We start from the raw sequence: 24,084 nt of genomic DNA on the forward strand, positions 1-24,084 counted from the left end.
CATCCTATCTTACCCTTCAAATGCTCTAGCTTCTGTTCTGGGAATCAAAACAGACCTCAATCTGTATCATCTGTCAGGCCTAAAAACATAAGACCTTGGCCAAACCCTACAGCTTCTTCCCTGTGAGAGGTACACCCAACTCATTGCACATATTGATGAAAGCCTGCATCCCTTCCTTCGCTCCCTCATAACCCTCACCTACCAAAAGGGAAGTCATCTAGATAATGAACGGCCCTCTGACTACCCACTTTTTGCTGCCATATCCAGTGAAGAGCAGAGATACATTTCTTAAAAGTGACACAAGCCAATGAGAAACCTATGGGCATAGCTTTATTAAAATAAAACTTGTTATCAACCAACATATCCAGTAATGGTCATTCATCCTCATGCACCAGTAACAAACTAAATGCCGACTCAATATGGACCTTCACTAGCCAAGGATCCACAAACCACTTACTCACCTCCACCGGATCATCCAAAGACACATACCTGACCTGAGAGTCCTCTTTACAAATATAATCACTGACAGACTCACCTTGTGGAAAAGACAAATGGTGAATCATTCAAAACTCCTGGGTGACTTCTTAGGGACCAAACCCAAAGGGGATACCTTAAAACTGACAAAAGAAGTGGAAATGAAAAGACCCAACAACCTTCCAGACTGCAACTCTTTCTCAATCGGACCCTGCAAAATCTCTTCCTTTCTGCAAACAAAAAGCAAATTTTATAAACTGCACCATCCCCCACCACCCCTGATGTAATGGAAAACCCATTTAAAACCGCCCAAATCAACTCATCAGCACCCTCCACATCTGGAAAGCTTGCCAAAAGACACTGCAATACATGTACTTTAACAGACAAATGGGAAGGCGAACATATCTGTCTGATCTCAAAAGGAGATACTGCCTCTCTGCCTAGAAAAACTACCTCACCCTCTAACCCCTTGCTTGCCTTGCAACAAGGGGGTCCCACCATCATTCAGGACAAAAACAGCATGTGCTCAATCCCGATCCTGAAGTCAACATGGTGAAGCCAAATGACCCCAGCACAAATTGCACAGGTGTGCAAAAATCTACACAGCTGACAAGCACATCTATCAGAATTAAACACCCAACAAGCACCGGCCTTCTCTCCTCCTACCCTATTTATCTTAGGTTGGCCACTTATGCTATTCAACATAGTAGCCAGCCAAATATTCAGGTACCTCATCTCCCATTTTAAAGATTGATCAACAGTCTTCTGTTTGATGAACCACTGATTGTATAATAACCACGCATTTCCAGCATGCAACCTCTGCGCCTTATGAACTGTTAAGAAATAAGCTAACAATGGTAAAGCCTTGAAGCTAACCTTCTCCAAACAGAGTGCCATATAATAAACAAAACCCAGAACCCAATTCTCCCAAGCCCTGACACTAAACCTACCAGTCCTCCTCCGACCTGAAGCCACTAGTGCTGCCATCAAATCCTTATTACCCTCTGTGTCCATCTCAACCAGATGCTGTACTCCATCAGCATTAATAAGTTCAAATAAATCAAAATACTCATCTTTCCATATCTTCTCCATTACCGAAGTAGGAATATGTGGGGTAAGATAACCCCACCCCTCTTCACCCATCAACAATGTCTGAGTAGCCAACCAATCCAAAATCAGAACCCAACTCATGCTGAAACTGACCCAAATGCTCTGGAGCTGATCCTAAACTCCCAGACAGCAGGGTGCCACTCTTGTCCCCAATGCCTCAGAAACAGGCATATTGTCCTATACCTTCTCTCCCCATCTGTGCAACTCCCAAAAATGAACACAATCCCTGTCAACCAAACCTGGCAGCACTTTGCCTAAACCTCTCAAAACCACATCCCAATCCTCTGGAATAACCAGCCTAACATTAACACTACCTATCCTGGACATATTATCATTACCTGCAGCTATGCCCAGATTAGTTTCTTCCACAAGAATGCCCTCATTGACATAGCCTACCACCAACTTCCTGGCATGCTGCCCTTTGGTCAATGTCTGCCACTCTGGATGTGATCATATTCTGCCTCCAGCCTCACTGGAAACTTCAGGTATAGCTGGCTCCCCCTGTTGATGCTTCTTTGAATATCTCTTCCTCCTGAGCCACAATAGCTGCCCATCTCCCATTTAAGCTGTGTATCTTCACCGTCTGGAAAAAGAGAACAAAATCATGAACAGAGTGAACAAAAAAAAAAAAAATTCCTTTACCTCAAAACACTACAGCAAGGCTGACAACTGCATTGTGCACTCCACATCATCCATTGAAATGTAACACAACCCAAAACACCCCAACAACAGCCACAAAACTGCCACATTCACTACCAGCATATATCAACCTGTAGTTCCTACTATGTTACCGCCTGTCAACCCCTACCATTCGCATGCAGTCATTTAGCAGTGAGAAGTTCAGAATGGTTTACTTTGGTCTGTATCTGAACTACAATTATTTATCTCTGATTTCATTATTTATTTGCTCTACAATTATCTAACACTGACAAGTATATTTGTCAATGTTTATGTTAATGTAGTTTGCTGAACCTTAAACACATTTGACTTTAGCCTTCAAGCAAGGTTCTGTCTCTGTGAGGGCTATTACACAAAGAGCCTGCAACTTATTTAACTTTGTCATGTCCCTTTCGCCTGGGCATAGTTTCAACTTTTTGATCCGTGGCCTATCACACCATATGATTTGACCCACCAAACTCAGCATCCCAACCAGCTAGGATTACACAGATAACCCGCCAACCACTCAACCTCACCATCAGCTGAAAACAAACTCCCCCTGAGGAGCTGGTAAACCTGTAATAGAAACCACTCAACTGGCTCAGTCCACAGCATGAAAAGCCCCAAAGGACATGTGCATCAGTTCAACCAAGCGCGCAAACACAAACCAAACTATCTTTGAACTCACCAGAAAGATCCGCACTCAGACAATAAAACCAAGCCAAAGTCAAGAACCATTAAATGTACTCCACACCTGATGGGAACTGACATGCAAAAGCCTTAATAACATTTGGTGTTCTTGTGGGAATGAAATAAGGATTACAAATATATGATCTCACCAGATAGATACTGGATTTATAGTAAGGCTTCATATTACTACTTTTCAGTTTCTGCTTCAACATTTTAACACGATCTTTGTTAAATATGCATTCACTTCATGATTTCTGTTTAAGGACAGACAAGAAAAGCACTTGTCAGCTCTTTGCACTTTACAACATTGGTGACAGTCAAGAAAAACATATTTTGCAATTTCAATCAAAAATGGAAAGTTGTATGATTTCAAGTTTTTCAGATTAGAGGAATCAGTGTTGAAAACACTTGTGAAATGTTTTGTGCTTGCCAAAACTAGCTTGCAATGTTGCTCTGTAATATGTAGTTTTGAGAACTGAATGAACTTGGCAAAAGGTGCGTTTTCTTTGAAATAGCAGTGAACAAATTATCTGATCTATATGAGTACCCTCAACCCACCCAGATCACTCCCCACAGGAGATATATCAACATGCTGCCACCACAACCCAACAACCACCAAGAACAGGGGTCCCTTTTCTTTACACAAAGGCTTCCTTCAGCAAAAACAACTGCAACATCATATTGCAGCAATGTGACCATTTACACACCTCAAAATGTGTAATCAAGTGCACAAAGAACCACCAGTGAACTCTCACCACTAGACAGATCCACACTCCCAAAACAACGAAACTAAGCAGTCTCCCATCCCCATCCAGGAACCAAACCACTGCCCAGGACCTGCAAAAAAAAAGTGGTGGGAGACTGTTCTCCACACCTCTCAGGCACCTGACATAAAAAAAGCAGCGGCAAAACTCCAAAAATGTGCCACAACCCAAACACCACTACCCCCAATGAGTCCACCAACCTACTGGGCCTTCCAACCAAACAAACAAAGAAATCATGCAAACACAAAAGCTAGGGAATAGAAAAAAAAACACTGTTCTTCCTCTGTAACTTACATAAAAGTTCTTCAATATCCACACTAAAGTAATCCAAGGCCTACCTGCACCAAAGAACCTACTACTGGTCGTCTTGAATGCAAACTTGCAACTATCAGCAAGCCCATGCCAGAATCTGATTCCCTAAACTGCCAGTTACTATACAGAATCCAACTAACTCCTCCCTATCCATTACTTCACTTCCTCCCTACACCATTATTTCTTTCTAACATTTAACCCTTAACTTCCCATTACCTATACCTAAATCCCTTTCCCATTGCCTAATTTCACTCATTTCATCCTTACCTGCACCCCCATCCCTACAGTAGTGTCTCTAGACAAATTAAACTGTGTCCAAACTGCATTTAGTCATTCTGTTTTTTTTTTTCACTGTCACTGCACATATCACACTATGGAACATTGGGAAAAAAGATGATTTTCCTTTCACTTCTGGAAAAACAGTTCTTTCCCACTATCATTCCAGTCGAATTGACCATGATAGATGTGCTTCTCTGGATTCATTTTTCAGTATTGGGTGTTACAGTTATATTGCAATTACTTAAAAAAAATTCTGCTGAAAGCCATCATGACTGTATCTGTACTGATGGATGTTTTATGGCACAAGGTCTATATAAATTATAATCTGCTAATGGACATTTCTGCCTTGAAATACTAACTCTTTTAATCTCATTGTTCCCCTCACACGTTTGAAAAATGAATAAAAGCAGACAACTGACTGTAAAAACAAAATGTTACAGCCTCTAAACATGAATACCTATAAGCACATCTGCCATTTTGTTAAATGAAACCAGGTCTGTTGAAGGTGCTAGGGAAAGCATGGTGGTTTAGTGTCAAGATCTCTGCTTTGGATCTCCAGGGACTGAGATTAAATACTAACTGTTGACACTGTCTGTGTGTAGGCTGTATGACCATCTATTAATAGTGTGGATCTTCTTGAGGTTTCCTAGTTTCCTCTCACACCCCTAAAACATGCCGGTTGCTTGGCTGCACAAAACAAAATCTTGCCCTTGCAGCCTGAGTAATAACTGAAGAGGTTATAGTGACCAACCTAGATAACAAAGGATAAATAAACATTTACTACAGAATCTTTTCTTTAGTTTACACCCTTGGAACACTCTCCAACTTTCAATGGAACACCTTCTGCTTTAGATTTGCTGTCCTTTTCACCACTGGAAGGAAGTGCTGGTTGGATATCTATGATTACAGCAAAGATTTAGACATTTAAAACTAAGAATCTAATCATTAATCTATTGCAAACGAAATCCAATGTGACTGTCTACTCCCTTGGACTCATCTAATCTGTCTATAGAACCGCCGGAAGAAAATATTGAATGTTTTAGTGAATGAAATAGCAGTTTTTAACCCAAATATGTTTTACCTTCTATTATTTAAAATGTTTATATAAACATTTGAGATAGTTTTCACAATATTTTAAAAGAGTGATACAAAACATTGATCAATTAAGATAAAAAGTTAACTTATAGATTTTACAAGTCTATCAATCTGACAGCCATTCTGACTTTTCTTATAAGTTGATGATAAATAATTCAAATCTCTCTGGTTTATTAGTTATATAACTAAATGTTAAAATAGATCTGCATTACTCAAAATGCTTTTCTTGCTTATTTTTCTTGATTAAGATTACCCAGAATATCTATCTATCTATCTATCTATCTATCTATCTATCTATCTATCTATCTATCTATCTATCTATCTACCTATCTATTACCTTTAACCCTTTGAAGAACAGAAAAAGCCAGTACAGCTGATCAAAAATCAGCTTATTGTAAGTAATGTTTTTTTTAAGTGCAAGATCATGGTACAGTGGAGATTGGGGAATATACCCTTTCCCCAATGTAGTGCAGTCTCAAAGTTGATATATATAATTAGCAGATGGGGATGCTCACCTACAAAAAGTAGATTTTTTGTTTTTCAGATCCTTGTGATTCGATTTGAAGTGTATGTGAATCTTTGTGATTCAAATTATTTTAGCGCTATGATAGGCGTTCAAAATTTTGTTACTATATACATATACATACACACACACACACACACACACACACACACACACACACACACACACACACACATACACACACACACATACATGTATACATACAAGCAGTGCTCCTAATTTGAAAAAAAAGACCCTGTAGATCAGTGCTTTACTCTGATTAAGAAAAAGAATCAAATAAGCAAACAAATGCATTTTTATTTAATTAATACATTATTTAAATTTCTAAATATTAAGCATTCCTCCTTGATGATTTTAGTTACCTAGCCTGGGAATACAGCTTCAGCAGCTTCTTTAAATAAGTAGGTCCCAGATCACGACTGATACAATAGATATCTGTCAACATTTTGAAAACAGACGTGACAGTGTTTGGCAGCCATTGCAGATCACATAAAATAAGAGCTACATGATTGGTACACAATGAATTAATCAAAAGTCTAGCCAAAGAATTATGCACTCACTGCATATATACCAGATCCCCATCTGTAAGAACAAGGTAAAGGTCACTTAGGTAGCCTGAGCAAAGCATTACTAACACATAAACTATTGATGCTAGGTTCAAAAATAAAATACAGTATGTGACTTAGGCAGCATTCTTAAGATGAAAGCATGAACAGACTTGATGGCTTAAACCTGTATGTTGCCGAGTACAGCACCAGATTATGGACTTGCCACATCAATTCCTTTCAATTTCCACCACAGGTAATTTAGGTAATACAGTATGTGACCTAGGCTATATTCTTAAGATGGATATACAGAGCCTTGATGATGGCTTGATCCTGGTCCTTAAGAAAAATCATGCTATCCAAAGTCTTGATGATGGCTGTAATCTGGTCTTTAAGCATCAGCCTGTTCTATAGTATTAAGATCATGGACATAACGGATAAATTACCATCAACTTCCACCAAAGAAAATTAAGGTGGGAGAAGAGGAAGATGCCCAAAAGAGTAGCATGCACCAGTAAAGGTTCCATTTTAAATGGGATACACTTCAGTTGACTATGAGACACCTATTCAAGGATGCAGCCTACACAATCTTCCAAGGCAGAAACATCAGGCACAGACTCCTGAGTAAAGAAGAGATACACCTAAATATCATCATTAGATAACTAATCCTGCTTTGACCTCCTTAAATGATAGAGTATGGTCACTGAATGCTTGTGTGAGGTTTGTTCTGTTATGTTAAATTTTGTCAGATTTAATGGATCGATGTGATACTTTTGTGTGATTGATAGGTTCTTTCCTTGTATTTTGTGTTGTGGTGCAAGGATATGCCTTTTGTTCATCTTGTAATGACTTTTGTTAGATTGGTTTTGTTCATATGTGCCTATATTTTTGGGGATGTTTGTATGTTTTTGTCATTTACCCTTCATTTTCCTGTATTTTAGTTTTTGAACTATGGTTTGTTTTTCTTTGTGAATGTGGGAGGTTGTGGACATATTTATTTCATATTTTGTGTTCTTTTCTTATGTTTTGCTTAAAATAGAACAATGGGATATTTTTCTGCTAGATTGCTGAACACTGTAAAATGGAATTTCTCCTTTAACCCCATGGTTTACCATGCAATTAGTGTATACAAGAAAGGAGGGTGTGAGGATGAATTCCTCCACATGGGTATGCAGGGAGGCTTGTTTTTATTTTAGTGCATATTTTAAAGAATTTTATTTGTTTTATCTTTTTGCACTGACATTATGTTTCCCATAATGGTGTGTCACATTATATTGTAGGGAAGGGGTAGCATATGCACCATAAACAACAATGGGAGCAAGATGAAACTCTGTGATATTACACACTTCAAAGGGATGGGACTACAGAAATTAACTCCAAATGTCACCAGCTGGAAGTGGCCAGAAAGGTAAGAGGCAAACCAGTCAAGAGCAACAGGAATTCAAGTACTTAGTCATGTTCCCATTATCTCTGGTTTCAAAGCCAATGAAAGATCCAGAAGGACCAAGACAGAATGCAACACCATCAGGAGGCCATTAAACTCTACAGGAGAACAGTGTTAGTACAGAGATGGAGTATAAGGACATGGGTCTAAGAGACTATAAGATATAAAGGAGTAATGCATCTGCACATTTACAACTTTTTTAATAACGCTTTCTTAAAATTGAAGGTGAGTGCTTGGGTGGTAATGTTCTAACAGCTGTCAGACTTTTTAAGGATTGAGGTTATCAGGTCACTTTTAACAAAGATGGAATAATCCCAGACCTCAATGAAGAATGAACAGCTTGGAAAATAACTGTATGTAACAATTCAGGATAAGATTTAAGATGGAAATTATAGTATGTTGGACATATAAATTAAAAAAAAAAAATCATGACCTTATCATAATCAACACAACAGTACTCCACCAACAGAAGTCCAGAAATGCTGCACTAATGTATTGTTGAATGCTTGGGGGAAGGCTTGCCATATCTTGGAAATGATGGCCACAAAGAAGTATGTGACTTTCTCAGACTGAACAGAGGAGAAAACTTTACAAGAGGTAAAATGACATTAAGGTCTATCACCTGAGAAAGTGCAGCCAATCAAATGAATGTGGCAGAAATCTTGTCAGACAAAACTGCACCTCCTTGCATGAGATTTGCAGCTGCCAAGCTGTATAATGGGAATGCACTCCAAACACGTCCTGTGGAAGACATGACTTCCTCCATCTTTGTTCCATCTTTTGTCCAGCTCTCAACATTGCATGCAGTTCACAATCAAACTAAGGCTGTAGAGTGATAGATATGCAATAGAAATGTGCTGGAGCAACAGACTCCGGAGCATTCTTAGCAGTCATATTAAAAGGAGTAGAAATTGTGGGTTATCTGCACTTCACCCCTCCAGGAGTTGGTCCAAAACAGAGAGAAAGATAACACTACCAGTAGTTTGTGATTATGACATTGGGTCAACCAAATACTTAGTTAAAGAATAGGTGAAAGGTTAAGAGGCTGAAGTGTACCAGCTGTTGGTTGGTTCAAGAGGCAGGTTCTACCACTAAATCCTTCCAGGGCAAACTGGAGAGTAACTCCTTAAGGGAGACCTGTGTCTTGCTTACAGGACTATAAGGGATCCAAAACTCCAAGACCTCTTATACCTCAATAAATCAAACAGTTCAGTTAACACTAGGGCCACAGATCTAAATCTACTCCAATACATAAATAAGACTAAGAGGGGGCTAGGGTTGTCATACAGCTCCTTCCCTGGAACAAACTCCCTCTCCAAGTTAAGGAGTATCACACATTGTCTGTCTTTAAAAAGGAGCTGGATAACTGAATGGGTATTCATAAATTTAACCCTAGCATGAATGTTCTGGCCCTCCTTGAAATTAGAGGCAATGCCTATGTAGGGATGCTGGCAAGGTGAAAATAGCTTTGTGGCTCTGTTGCCTTATAACTCTCATGATTCTATGATGCTATGAATAAGTATCCAGATTTATGAATATCAGTGGTAACAACTTGACAAAAAACAAAACTCTCAAAGACTGAGACATTTCATCATTGGCTCTAAATAATTGTCACTGGTGCTGTGACATCCCAATTCCATGTACAAAAATGGGAAAAAACAGTTTATGGATGGATGGATGAATTTGAATTAGTCTAAGGAGTCTGCTTTTCATATTCTGTTTTTTTGCAATATTTTAGAATGTTTAAGTCATGACAAATATAACAGAATTAAGTTAAATTACTGCAAGAGGAACACTGGATAATGAATGGGAGACACTGTTGTCATGATTCAAGAGTTTAATGGTTAAGCTTTTTTCTTTTTTTCCTTTTACATAATGTAATTACTAAACGAAAAAAATGAAGAAATGTAATGGTGCACAGAATTATATCTATTCCATCACCGCAGTTATTACATCAGCTTAATAGTCTAATTTATTGTTACCAGCAAAAATCTTGCATTTAGGCCTTGCTCAATGCATAACATGCTCCCCAAAATAAACTTTCAGATCCGTTGCTTAATGCATTAGCTCCACCAATATGTCAACAATAATTTCTGTAAGGATCTACGAAATGATTCTTTGCTCCAGGTAAAGTAAATTAATCAAATATATTTGCATATAAAATGTATTTTGTGTTTACCACCTGTGGAATAAGCTAACACTTCCTCTGTTTGCACTTGATCTCAAACCTGTACTCTAAATTTAATATTACATAATTCCTTTGTTACATGACTAGTGGTTGTGTATTATGGGTCCCTGTCACTTTGTGAAAGTTACAAGCCACTGAACAGCTAAACAACAAGCCATACATTTCATATATCAGAACACTGGACACATGGCAATGAGGGGGATCTCTGTTATCCAAGATCTCAGAACAGCATGACATCAGAGAAATTGCCATTTCCCACTGTAGCAGTATGTCAGTGTTGGTATATCTAATTAACAGGGGTTGTGGAGGTGCATCGGGGTTTGCCACCCCTGAAAAAAAGATGATTTACTGTTGCATTATCACGTCAACATCCTGAGATGTGATATTTACTTTTCATCATGTAGTCATTTGATGTTTTGTCACTTTGATAATGTCACAGGAATGTGTGTATTACTCCTTTGTGTATTTTATTATAATAAGGATTTGTATTGTGCTTACGTTGACTACTGTCTTGTGCCTAGTTCACATACGAAAACAGTCACCATGTAAGTCCAACTACCTGGCAAAAATGTCTAAATAAATAAACTCAATAAGCGCAATAAAACTATTAGGAATTGTGATCCTTTTAAATCCATCTTAAATATATAGAATAACTTCCTCTGTACAGACAGAAAGTAGAGACACGTTTTATGGTCTCACGTCTTTGAAAACTCCATGTACACTAACTTTCTCTTTATCATAACCGATACATTTTCATACACTTGTCACATTGACTTGTGTTGGGATCAGTCATTAAACACTTTTACATAATTCTGTATATTCAGATTTTGTTAGACTCCACTCAAACCTATTGCAAATTCTTTTTGCTTCATTTCCACACTACCTTTGCTTATTCTATGCAGATTCCTGTTACAATCTTTCACCTGCATAACTGTTCCACTCCCCCTTACTACTAAACTCTCCTCTTCTATCTCAGGCTTCTGTAATCATTAGTGTACTATTACCTACTGGTCCTTTTTTACATTCCCCAAATGAATTCTTCAGTAGGTCAATTAATGTTCCTTGTCTAGGTTGCACATAAACTTTGAGTACTCCATCACTTTCAGCCCTTAGCAGTTCTCTCTCTTTCATCTTCTTTACCATAACTGTCCTAGTTTATTTTGTCATATGCCCTACTCTGGTTATAAGCACTGTTATAATATTATTATAGGAATAATTTTTATCACCTGAAATATCAATGCAATTAACAGTGATGTGCATGTAAAAATTAAAATATAAGTATTAAACTTTGTATAATTCAGGAGGACAAGACTGTTTCCTAGTTCTAAACAGTTCTACATATTAATATGCACAATCTTTTAATACATATTTCAATCTCAATGTATGTATGTCACAACAAATACCATAGATGAATATAGCTTGAAGTTAAATAGCTATGTACACCAAATCTGGTGAATTGCCAAATGAAAACAGGTTTTCTTTTACTATCTGCAGACTTCGAGTGCTTATCCTTTTGAAAGAAAATAAAATCTTCATGCCATATCATTCCTTCAAAGTTGTATTCACTTTATACTTCCTACACATCTGCACCTTAACAAATTTGTTCTTTCTAACCCCAGATTGCAACATTTGTAAGATATAATACTTGACTAATATGTCCAAATCAGGGTCCTACACATGTTTAAATTACCTTATCATAATACTTTCAAGATTTTATTCACTCTAATACAAGACAAAAATCTAAACATCAAGATGAATGATCAAATTCAAAATTAAAATTATTAAATTTGAACTTGACATATAAAATATACTTCTGCACCAGTTTACTGAAGTCATCACTAGTCAGACTTAAAATGATGCTCTCAATGGGTGTGATTGATAAAAATATTGCTACCAGTGCTATTTGAGCAACACTGTAGTGCTTAATATTGTGATGGCAATAATATGCGATTGAGAGACATGATAAAGCCACATGGAGTAACATCTCATTACTGGTTCATTATCATCTCTGTGAACTGAAGACTGCATAATTAACAGGGAACTGTGTAAAGTTTTCCCCTACTAACCCCAAGCAATGTAGCTACACAAACACCTGCAAACACACACACACACACACACACACACACACACACACACACACACACACACACACACACACACACACACGCACACACACACACACACACACTGTTTTGCAGTAATTACCTGCACTAACAGCCTGCTCCTGCCATAAGGATGAATGGGTGTGCATCATCAAAGCAAGACATTCACTACTTTTGCGTCACTTACCAAAAAAGCATGATAAAGTTATACTTGAATGTTTTTTTTTTTTACTGTGCTAATCTGATCCCAATGAAAAGTTCAGTGGAAACACACATGGTTAGCTTGCACAAGCCAGGCCTCTGGATTGTGCATTTGCAGGCAGCTTTCACCAGAGAGAGTGGTATAGTATCACAGACCTGAGACCTCGTACCACTATAGGACTAAAACAGTTTCTAAATCATACCAACATAACACACACACAGCAATTCTATTACACACATAATTGCTCAGAGTGCAACACATTTGTAAATACTAACCAGTCTGAGCAAAGCAACTATAGCTCACAATATTACAAATGCACTACGATCTTATTAGAGCTATTAAATGATAGCACTTCTCAATACTGCAGGAAAAAAAAAACTCTTGATAGCTATTATATTGTATTGCAATAAAAAAAAAAAAAACAGACCTCTTTCTTATGGAGATCTGATAATGAAACAAAAGTTAGCAGTGCAATTCAATATTAATTAATAAAGACAATGTTCACAGTTTTTCTTCTACACTATTAGTTAAAAGCCAAGAATGTAGGAAAATGAAGGAAATTTTACCTACGCTGTCAATAAAGGCAATCACACAAACTTGTTGTGCCTTGTAAAACTCTTGCAGTTCAGGGGAAATAAAACACTCTTCATCTATGTTGGTTCTCTACCACACACAATTCCAAACACCCTGCAATGGTCAGTCCCAATGAAGAACTGAAATGATTCGTCCAATGGAGGGAACCTATTGTTCCACTCTGAACAGTCTCAGGCTGACCAGTAGCACCAGTCAGTTAAGTTATATACAAATTGCTCGATCAGAACAAATTCCTTTATCTTCACCCAGATGAAATCTTAACTTTATCATTACTTTCATCAAACAGGAGCCAGCAGTTAGCCATGGCTTTACCAGTTGTAAGAGCACAGCCAAAACACTGAATATACAGCTCAGGTGTTCTGCATTTCAACACTTCATCTGAGACATGTTTCAAAGGCTTAGAACAAATGGAAACACCATGTGTACTTAATCCAAGTTTATTTCAAAACATCCTGAAATAATTTGTGCAAAATCAGGAGAGGCAAAGGTCTAAAACTATATTTTGAGTTCGTATTTTATATACAAAATAGATGGTTCACAAATAACTATTCTTATCTCTCTGCAGAATGACACTCACATTTTAATCAGCACAGTCTGATGCAATCCCATTTGGCTTAATGTATTTTTAATGACATATATTTTGTAGTCCAAGAATATGTAATTTACAGAAAAATAACCCTTTAATTTACCTGTAGAACAAGGCAACTGTTAATGTTCTTGTACTTCCAACAAACCTGTTAGCTATGCTGTACTATAATATTGAGACAGTTCTTAAATAACTTCAGAGGCCATTATTTCAAAAATGATTAAAAATACAATTGCAAAAATATCATATGGTTGTCTATTTTTTTGTTTTGCTAAAATGTGAAATGATGCACATTTTAGATTTCAACAACAAAGGAAATGTTCAACATCCTTCAAAGATCCAAGACATGCACAGTTTGAAAAATCATTCTTCTTCTTCTTCTTCTTTTGGCTTTTCCCAGTTAGGGGTCTCCACAGCTAACTTTTGGCAGTAGATTTTTATGGTGCCGAGTTGCCAGCCTGATGCCCAACCTTCAACAAGGCACGCCCATTCATGCGTGTCTTTTGGATACCACTCGACCATGGGGAGGACATGCAGACTCCACACAGAAGGTGCTCCAGCTGGGAATAGAACGTGAGAACCTCTTGCTGTGAGGAGGCAATGCTACCGCTGCACCACCCCGATTCTGCTTTATCAAAAACATAGTCATTTTTGCAACATTTATAGAACTGTACTGTGTACCATTTTCAACATACTACAATCATTAAAACTTCATTTTACATTCCCGGGCATTTTGCTGAAGTACATTGCAGTAGCTAAAGCTCCATGTAATTCAAAAAACTGAGCAGTGGCACTAAGTACATTACAGCTTTCAAAGCTATAAAATGATTCTCTCCACATTTTTTTCTCTGTAATAGTTAGTACATGGAGAAGGTAAAGCTCCATGTACTACACAGAGGATTACGACTGAATCTCTCATCATAACCATCTTATTATATTTTTGAGGCAACCCATGGAATTTAGAGTAAAGCTCACTGTGAATGGCAACTGGCTACTGCATGAAGGTCAATTACTGTGATGGAGAGAAAATATGATTCAGAGACAGCTATGGATGCAATGAGAAAGGCATCATTATCTGCTCATTAATATGTCTCTGAATCACACACATTAGCCAAGACTAGTGCCTCAGACCTGACGGTTGTAGTGTTCTCCCTAGCAGTCTATGCACTGCATTGGCAAAAGCAGCAATTTACTCTCTCTCACACACATACACACACCCCCAGACATTCCAACACACACAAATATCCACCTATAAATAAACAAGCCCCCCAGTCATTCAAGGAAATAAACACCAATTCAACCACACTTATGCTACCAGACACACACACACACACACACACACACACACACACACACACACACTATATCCAGATTCTCAACTTCTTACTTAACCACTCCTAGTGTGACCACCCAAAGCACGCATGCACGCACACACACACACACACACACACACACACACACACACACACACACACACACACACACACACACACACACACACAGAGAGAATCTTAACTGTGTCAAACAGCTTTTAAGAACTGATTTTCTTTGTGCCATTGTTCTTTGCTGGCCAGCTATGCCCTCTTTTAGTCCCTAGCATGAGATCTGATCTTAACAATGTTCAGGTGTGCTTAACAAGCTTTTAAGCACCCCTAAGAACTGTCAAGATCCTGTTTCACTCTAGGGATGTGTTTAACAAGTTTATCTTTTTCTCAGTTTGGAGTATAATCATGGCACTCCATGCACTCCAACGAGCTATGATCAGGTCTATCAGATCATAACCTAGTAGTTATATGTGCTTGAAATGATTGCCAAAATTCACCACTCTCAAGGTGAATTTCTTGGCATCCATTTCTCAGACAAAGAACATCTTGGATAAGATCACAGACTCAGTCATATTCCACTATCTTCTTCTTCTTCTTTCGGCTGCTCTCGTTAGGGGTTGCCACAGTGGATCAACTGTTTACTGTTGTCCGCATGTATGATTTGGCAAAATTTTACACCAGATGCCCTTCCTGATGCAACCCTCCCCATTTATCTGGGCTTGAGACTGGCACAAAGAAATGCACTGGCTTGTGCATCCCCAGTGGCTAGGTTCAGTCATATTCCACTATATTTTACATATTGTACTTAGACATAGCATAAATACATTTGAAATTAATTGAATTCTGAGGTAATATAATCCACTACTGATGGCAATATTGAAATAGTTTACTTCCCTAATAAGGTGCTTCTAGTTCAGGCATCAGGGAATGTAGATTGTAGTTATAATTATGTTTATTTATTTATTTACTTATTTTTAAGATTTTGTTAACTGGCTTATTCCCAGTAAATTGTCCCTTACAGGAGTGATCCATAGCAAAAAAAAAAAAAAAATCCAGAATACATTAACCAAAAATAGGGGCAGTCTGTGGGGTCTAGGCACACAGTTCTATGAATTTCAAAAACATTAGCAGTGATATTAAATACCTTACACTGTGATACTTTGGATCAATGAGCACCTCTAGTGTCATTCAAAGTAGGCCATTTTATTGGCAGAATGTAAAACAATACTGGTGAGTGTCACCTCTCCCCATTCATCCTTAATTCTTGCCAGGAGAATAAATATTAAAAATTTGCAATACAAAATAAATTTGCAGCCAAAAAGAAACTGTCCATGACTACAAGTTAAAACAGGTGCAGAAGATCACAGCTTAATCTTGCAATTCCAGCAATCATTCTAGGCTATGTCCTCATGACCAGATCTATAACTCATAAAGATGGGTTCTCAACAACAGTCCAATCTATCATTTATTTAATTAATTCCATGTGTTTATTGGGAAAGTCTGACTGGACAGACAAGCCCCTTTTCATTGGAGTACCAGGGAGAAAATTTCCATAAAAAATATTAATAATAGTGCATATACAACTTGATGAATGCACAGGTAAAATGTAGCAGTATTACACAGAGAGTAATAAAAAATAATACAAATAACTATAACTTAAAACAAAATATATTATACAAAAACAAAATCAATATGAGTTAAGCAATAGTACAAAAACAGATTTTCTGGAATATACTTTTTGATAAAAGGTACAGAAGACAAAAAAAAAGAAACCCCCAGGAATGTATATGAACATCAGAGAAGTTTTATCTTGTTCAACAGCAAGATTTAAAAGTGTCTCACCAAGTCAACTGTGATGCAATGGTTGGTTATTAAAGTCTCTCCAACACAACACAGCAACCGTCTTTTCATTTGCTGCCAAAACCCTTGATAGTAAATGTAAAGGCTCCATATGACTCCTGTCTCAGAACCAGCTGCCCCAGCCTCAGTCAGTCTCTCCTTTCATTGTGAATGCATCCACAAATACACAGTCCTAATTCTTCTGGACTGTATATTCACCATGACTACATCCACAAATACACAATCCTATCTCATCTGGACTGGCCATCAATTTCTGCCATCTTGAATTTGCTTCTTCTTTGAATAGGGCATGTAACCTCTCAAAAATTCTCACCTGGGAGTTCAGGTATATCTGGCCTAAAGGGCCAACCCACAGTATTCTTCTTTAATGTTAGTAATCTCCCATTAATATTCCCAAATACTGTTAAATCCCATAAGTACTGCCTTTATGACCCTGAATTAATGTCTTGCTGCAAATACTACTAGCTGCTCCTGCCTGCCTTGGCATATATACTGGGCAGGTATCTATTGGAGTTGCCACTGTACACCACAGCATATTAAGGCCAGTTTTCCTTCACCTGCACAATGAATATCCTCTCTAAAATCTATACATCATCCTAGTTCATGAATTACATTTTCCACCACTGCAACTCAGACAGTAATACTCATACCTCTCAAATGTCCAGATTTTTGCAGAATGTCTAGATTTTTTGCCTCAAATTTTTTGCCTGTCCACTAAAATTTGTGGTTTTGTGGCAAATCACTGAAGATTAAAGTAATTAAATAATGACATACATATGAGTTTCAGACTTTAAATCCCTCATAAAATGCATGCTATCACAAATCGTGTTATTCAAAAAAATTTTTTATTCTATAGGAGCAATTTTTAAAATTATCCTCCATTATTTTAGGTTTTATCCAGATTTCTAGTGCTAACAGGTTGAGAGGTATGCTACACTGCCTTAATCAAACTGCATTTACTCTTTAACTCTGAATACCACTGCCTCCCCATTACCATTTACTTAAAGCGCTGACACACGTACGAGCTGCTTTGTGGTTAGAGTACCCCATTTGTGTGTGCAGTGTTACAAAATTCACTCTTTAGGATACAACTACATATGACACTCAATTATTCATTGAAAACACTCTGAAAATGAGTTCTAAAATTTCAAGAGGTGGCTAGAATACAGTCATTTGATGAACATCAGAAAACAGCCATCAAGCAAACACATATTTCATTTAGTAAAATTTTATACCAAAAAAAGTTCATCCCTTAAAGTATACAAAAGACTATCTTCAATTAGCAATTTCTTCAGTTTATCTAAAAACCTCCCCTTAAAGAAATGTAAACATACAAAGACAAATTAATTTGATTAAGTAAAATGGCAGGACAAGAAAATCAGAAGAAATACCTGCCTCATAAACATTTATATTTAACATATGCGGATAATACATTGAAATATATAACCATCAAGTATATTCTGTAAGACATGAGTAAGTCATAAAGAACCATTTATATATATATATATATATATATATATATATATATATATATGTGTGTGTGTGTGTGTGTGTGTGTGTGTGTGTGTGTGTATGTGTGTGTTACTTAGTTAAGGGTGTTTTCATGAAATAGCCTTAGTTAGCTAAAGATATTTCATTAAAACTTGGAAAATGGCATCCATGGTCCTATCAATCCAGCACATTTCAGCACAGATTTCAAGTTGTACTTCTCTTGATTAGCTAGTCTCACTAGTCTTTTAAGTGGAGATGAAAGCTACTGCATTTGTTTTGTTGGCATCATTCCAAAGCACAGACTACATCACCTCATTTATATCCATGCACTGTAATTCACAGCACATTTTTCCTATGTAATATCCATTTACTTCTGATGTTTTAGCTGATTAAGCATGTCACATCATTCTGCACTGACAATATGACACATATATTGTTGTTAAACTGTACAGTTATTTCAAAAGGGGCAATAATGGATCAGGAAGCCTAGAACTTTGGAGGTTCTGCTTTGTTTTGATCTGAATAAATTGTTCTGTTGTAGCACATGTAATATTTATGCCTCCCGGAATCCTTGCATGGAAATACAGGACAATATGAGTGGAAAACGGACTTCACAGGACTGTTGGCAGCAAAGTGAAAGAAACAATATATATTAACTGAGATCATTCTCCAAACAATGTTCTATTTCTAAACATAATTGCTTATAATATAAATATTATCAGACACATTAAAAGCACAGTCCTGGGAAAAAAATCTGACTAAAATACAGTATTAAATGGATTAAGTCAACTAGTCCAAGCATGTAAAATTCCAGAGGATGTTCAAAGAGATGATGGCATATGCATTACCAGACAAACAGTACAACATTGTGCCATAAAAGTTAGCATCAGATAGTTTCTTCAAATTTCTTACCATCCACAAGCTGCAGGGCTTAGTGGGAGAAAAGGATTGTTAAAAGAGAAAACTGAAATTGCCAGCAGCTCTTACTTTAAAAGAGAAACAAAAGTTCTATCAGAAAATGTCTTTAATTTCAAAACAGACCATTTGGGAGAACACACCATTTTTTAGGCATAATGACCAATAGCAAGAAAATCCAAGAGCATCGCTTAGTTGTATGATGAGAAGAAAAGAGCTAAATCTTTCTAAAATCAAGACTGCATTAGGAAGCCAGATTGTGAGCTTACTGTCAGACACAGATTATAACAAAACAGGAGAAAAGTACAAACAGAACTAGGTATACATGTACAAGAAAATGGTAGCATTCATTTAATACTCAAAACATCTACAAACAAGGGAATAGTTAAACAACATAATATTCTACAAACTGTGCACAGACATACTAATAAATGTATTATAAACTGGGCAACAAGAAGCAATTTTCCATAGAACAGATAGGCTAGTGCACATGTTGTGTCTAAAATTATACAACCAAATGTAAATGAGTTATATAAACCAATTAAAAATATGTACCCAATGCATGGCACAAAAAGTGTAGTTTAACTCTTTTGAAAAAAAATATAGGGACAATGTTAGGGAGAGGGCTGGGTAATCTATATTATGTTATATACTGCAAGAACTGATCTATTTTTCTGTGTCTTTACAACAATAATGTTACCACAATTACATTTTCTTGATTGTGTTTACTATAACATAGAATATTTTGTACCAGAAAACAATGTCCTATATGTAAAATATAAAAAGAAACGTCCAGCGATTTTGCAGACCTTCATTCCATCCTTCCAGATTAAAGGGTAGAATGTAATAGAAATGAAGCTTCCAATAACCCTGAATTATAGGCAGAGTTAAAGCTGGTGATGTAAAAGGTTAGTTAAGGACATGCTTGAGAAAAACAAGCTATGTAACCTCAATGAACTCTTATAAAAGCTAAATGTCAGCTAAAGTGTGACTGAAAAGTAGACTAAATTAGTCCGATTCTATCTTGTTTTCATTCATAATAATGAATGACTCCTTTCAGTGTGTATATAGCAGCTGCTGGGTGGTAACGATTTGAATATCATTCTGGACAGAAGGTGAACTGATTCATCTTTGTGATGGACTTTGTGCACCACCCTGTGAAGACCTGTGAAAACAAATTTTAGTTTTCTTTAAAATTGCTACTGATTTTGTCTCTTTTGGCTCACTCCTGAAAAAATACATTATCCTGTGGTTCGTGTTAAAAACAGTTCTAAAAACTTGCTTTATTGTCAGGCAGTACTACTGGTTATAACTATTTATTCCTTTAAACATTTACGTGGTACTCATTCCCACCTACAAATATATAAGGCACAAAATAAAATAATAGTTTTAATATATTTCAGAGCTTTTTTCCTAAGTACTACTTCACAAGTGAGCAAAGTACAATATATATATATATATATATATATATATATATATATATATATATATATAAATAAAATACTGACAGTGATGGGATCCTTAATTAATCAGCATACCAAGAAAATAAATGCAAAATATGCATTTAAATCGAATGAATAATAATAAAACAATTACTCAGTTCATCTTAAACATCTGAAGACATCCATTACTAGAAAGGATAAAAAAATACAAAGTTGCCAGAACTTGGCATTCTAATAACTTAAAAAAATACATGCCCTTGTCTTCATAAAAAACACATCAGTTCATTGTCAATTAGTATGGCCAGAAATGGTATGACAGATTCAATTCTTTACAAGTGCTCAGAGTATAAGAGAAACCACGTTCAAAATCAACCATCCATCCGTTTGGAACAATAAAGTTAAAACTATATCCATGCTGTAGCATAAACAGTGAACTCCAAACACACTGTCAGGCAATGCAAATGTAGATGATGAAACTAACAATATAACATCCGACAATATTCCATAGGTAGTAGAGTCTTAACAAACCTGGTGATCTAATTGCTAACAAAATACTTCAGGGAAAGAATATTTTGTTGCTAACAGAAAGTTTCATTTTCTGGATGTCCTGGGAAACAATTGATCTGGCTTATTATGCATATTTTTCTATATTTTTGTCATGGTTCATTAAGGTCTATTTTTCTTGCTTTTGATTTTCACTTGCTGCTCTATTGACTGACGTACACGCACTGACTTAGGCAACAAAGATAGAAAAGGTTGCAGCAATTCTGCAAATAAAACTTATTAGACAAGACATTTACATGGCACTGGTGTAACATCTCCTTCTGTTGATGCATTGCAACAAAAAGATGCTCTTTTAGAAAATAGCTATTTATGTGAAAAAGTAGAAACCTGTTCTGTCAATTGAGACAGCTAAAAATATAATTATTACATACTACCATGTTTCAGCTGCATTATTAGAAAACATTCAGGACCATCTTCAAGCAGTGTTCTACTTCTGAACTGAATCACTCATGGTATAAATGGAAACTCTACGGTTTGCAGCTGGCCAGATTGTCAATGCTTAGAACATGAATTTTGAAAAATAACTAGTATCCTGTCACAGTGGCTGAAGCTTCAAAAGAATGAAATGGTGAGTGTTGCTTTAACCTCTTTTTCTCTCTCTTCTTTGTATTTGTGGGTTCTTAGAGTTAATATTTGTATATAAATGGGGGATGTGGAGACTTGCTGCCCTACTGACTGGTACAGGGGGTTTGATCCTTACTAAAAAAGTTTTCTATGTCTTGCAAAATTAAGAACATTGCTGTTTTGACTAATTTTAATAAACTCAAAGTTGTGCATGTTTTGTGTTTGAATAATGTAATGAGGATTAAAATAAATAAAATTATTCACACTGGACCTCAATAAATATCATTGAACACATTAAATGCAGTAGAATATCATGCCATCAGATAATTAACAATAAAGGTGTGTCTCTACTGAGCAGGGATGGTACTCATGGACTAATCCTTCACAATATAAAGGAGTGTACAAGTACCTTATTTGTGCAATGTGAAAGGGCTCGTGACTCATAAATGTCACTTTGCAGAGTTTATTACAAATCCCAAACCGGTGTTAAATTATGCTAGACAGGAACAATTCCTGCTACCTAATGAGAAGTGCATGAAATGATAGGTCCTGCTGCTCTGTATGATATTATGACAAACAACAATTTCATGTAGGCCTGGTGAATTGGTAGCCTATTTCCTACACCCAAGGCAGTGGATGCTTTCATTCTGCTTATAAACCTGCACTCTACCGGGAATCCCCTCAACATCTGAGTGGTGGTCTTTGTATTCACCTGTACCCACATATTAGTGCATTCTGCAAAGTCGTATCCCTGAAATATGATGTCAAGTCAGTCAAACAGTACACATATCATTTGCATTATGATGCATTTTTCTGATTCCCAGTTCAGGTGTTCACAGATTAGCAATAAGGTCTGTTATAAAAAAATGTGGTGCAAAGGATCCTCCACTATGTTATACTAATCCTGGTAATCCATAGAGTTTTTTTTTAAGTTATGCTTGCTGTGTTAAGTGCTACAAACGAATAGCAAGCCATTAGTGCTTGGTACAGCCCCACACAGTCTGAAATAGGATTCTTTCCAATTCCTATTCTAAGCCAGGACCTCAGTATTACTATTTTGTGCCAGTCATATAAGATATGGGGTGTCTAGATTTAATGAAAATGATCTAGCTAAAGAAATCACATGTCATATGGTATACCCATTTTTCTAGGAAGTTTCAGTTCAAATATATTTCTCATGTCTCATTTACTGCCCGTCTGGGCAATAAATGCAAACAGAAGGGAAGAACTATTTGTCAGAAAGGTAATAATATACTTGGGGAAGAAATATCACTTTATGTGTTTGTTAGTACAGAAGCATAAATATCTGGAAAATGCATCCTCATAACTTGTTGAGATTAAATTGGATGAGGTGCCATCTGGTTGAGTTCAGCACAGAGAAGCTGAAATCTCCAGTAACTCTTTCCCATAGCAGATCTCTGACTGTGCAGTTAGTAAGGGTGTAATTGCAGTGATCATTTTTTTGGTGAATTTCTCCATTCTCTTTTCTTTATGTTATTTTGACTGTGGAGTTGGTATATATGTTTTAGATGTGTATGGGACTTGTATTCCACATGGGGGAGGGGGCACATTTTGCCTCCTTGCAAAAAAATGCTTTATTTATTTATTTATTTTTATCTGGACAAGGTCATGACCAATTATGTTTGTTCGGTTGTGATCTCATCTACATGTAACTTGATAAGTCATAGGTGAAGTCTGCAAAATGTTTCAGCTACTGCACCCAGGAATTAAAATGTATTCCTTACTGCATGTTAATTAGCCAAGAAAAAAATAGTAGGCTATATTACATTCCTGCATGTCAATGAGAAAGAAACCTTAAAATCATTTAACTGATTTACTTTCCTTTATAAGAACAAAGAATCATAAAAGTTTGACACAAGTCCAGGAATGACTGTGAATTTAAAATAATTTGTCATTTATCTGCCATTCTTTGCTAGGGCAAAACATCTTACAAGCATCAGAGTTTCCTATTAGAAGTCTGAGTCCTACAACTTTGAAAATTTTGAACAACTCTGTGAAGACTTGTGAAAATGGGGTCTTTCTTTGTTGACTAGACATGAAAATAAAGTTTTCTTTAAAATTGTTAATGATTTTAAGTTCATTCCTGATAAAATAAATTACCTTGTGGCTCTTGTTATAACATTTCTTGCTTTATTGACGGGTGGTTCTGTATGTATTATAGTCAGTTATTCCATTATCAATTTACCTGGTATCCCGCCAGTACACAAACACATGAAGTAGAAAAGAAGTTAATAGCTCAAGTATATGGCAGCGCTTACTTCCTAAGTGCTATTATAGAACTGAGGAAAGTGTAAATGCAAACTAAAATAAATATTGACAATGAGAAGCTAACAAATC

Source organism: Protopterus annectens, chromosome 15.part0, assembly GCF_019279795.1.
Source record: "Protopterus annectens isolate FY-2018-M chromosome 15.part0, PAN1.0, whole genome shotgun sequence".
NCBI classification, from domain to species: Eukaryota; Metazoa; Chordata; order Ceratodontiformes; family Protopteridae; genus Protopterus; species Protopterus annectens.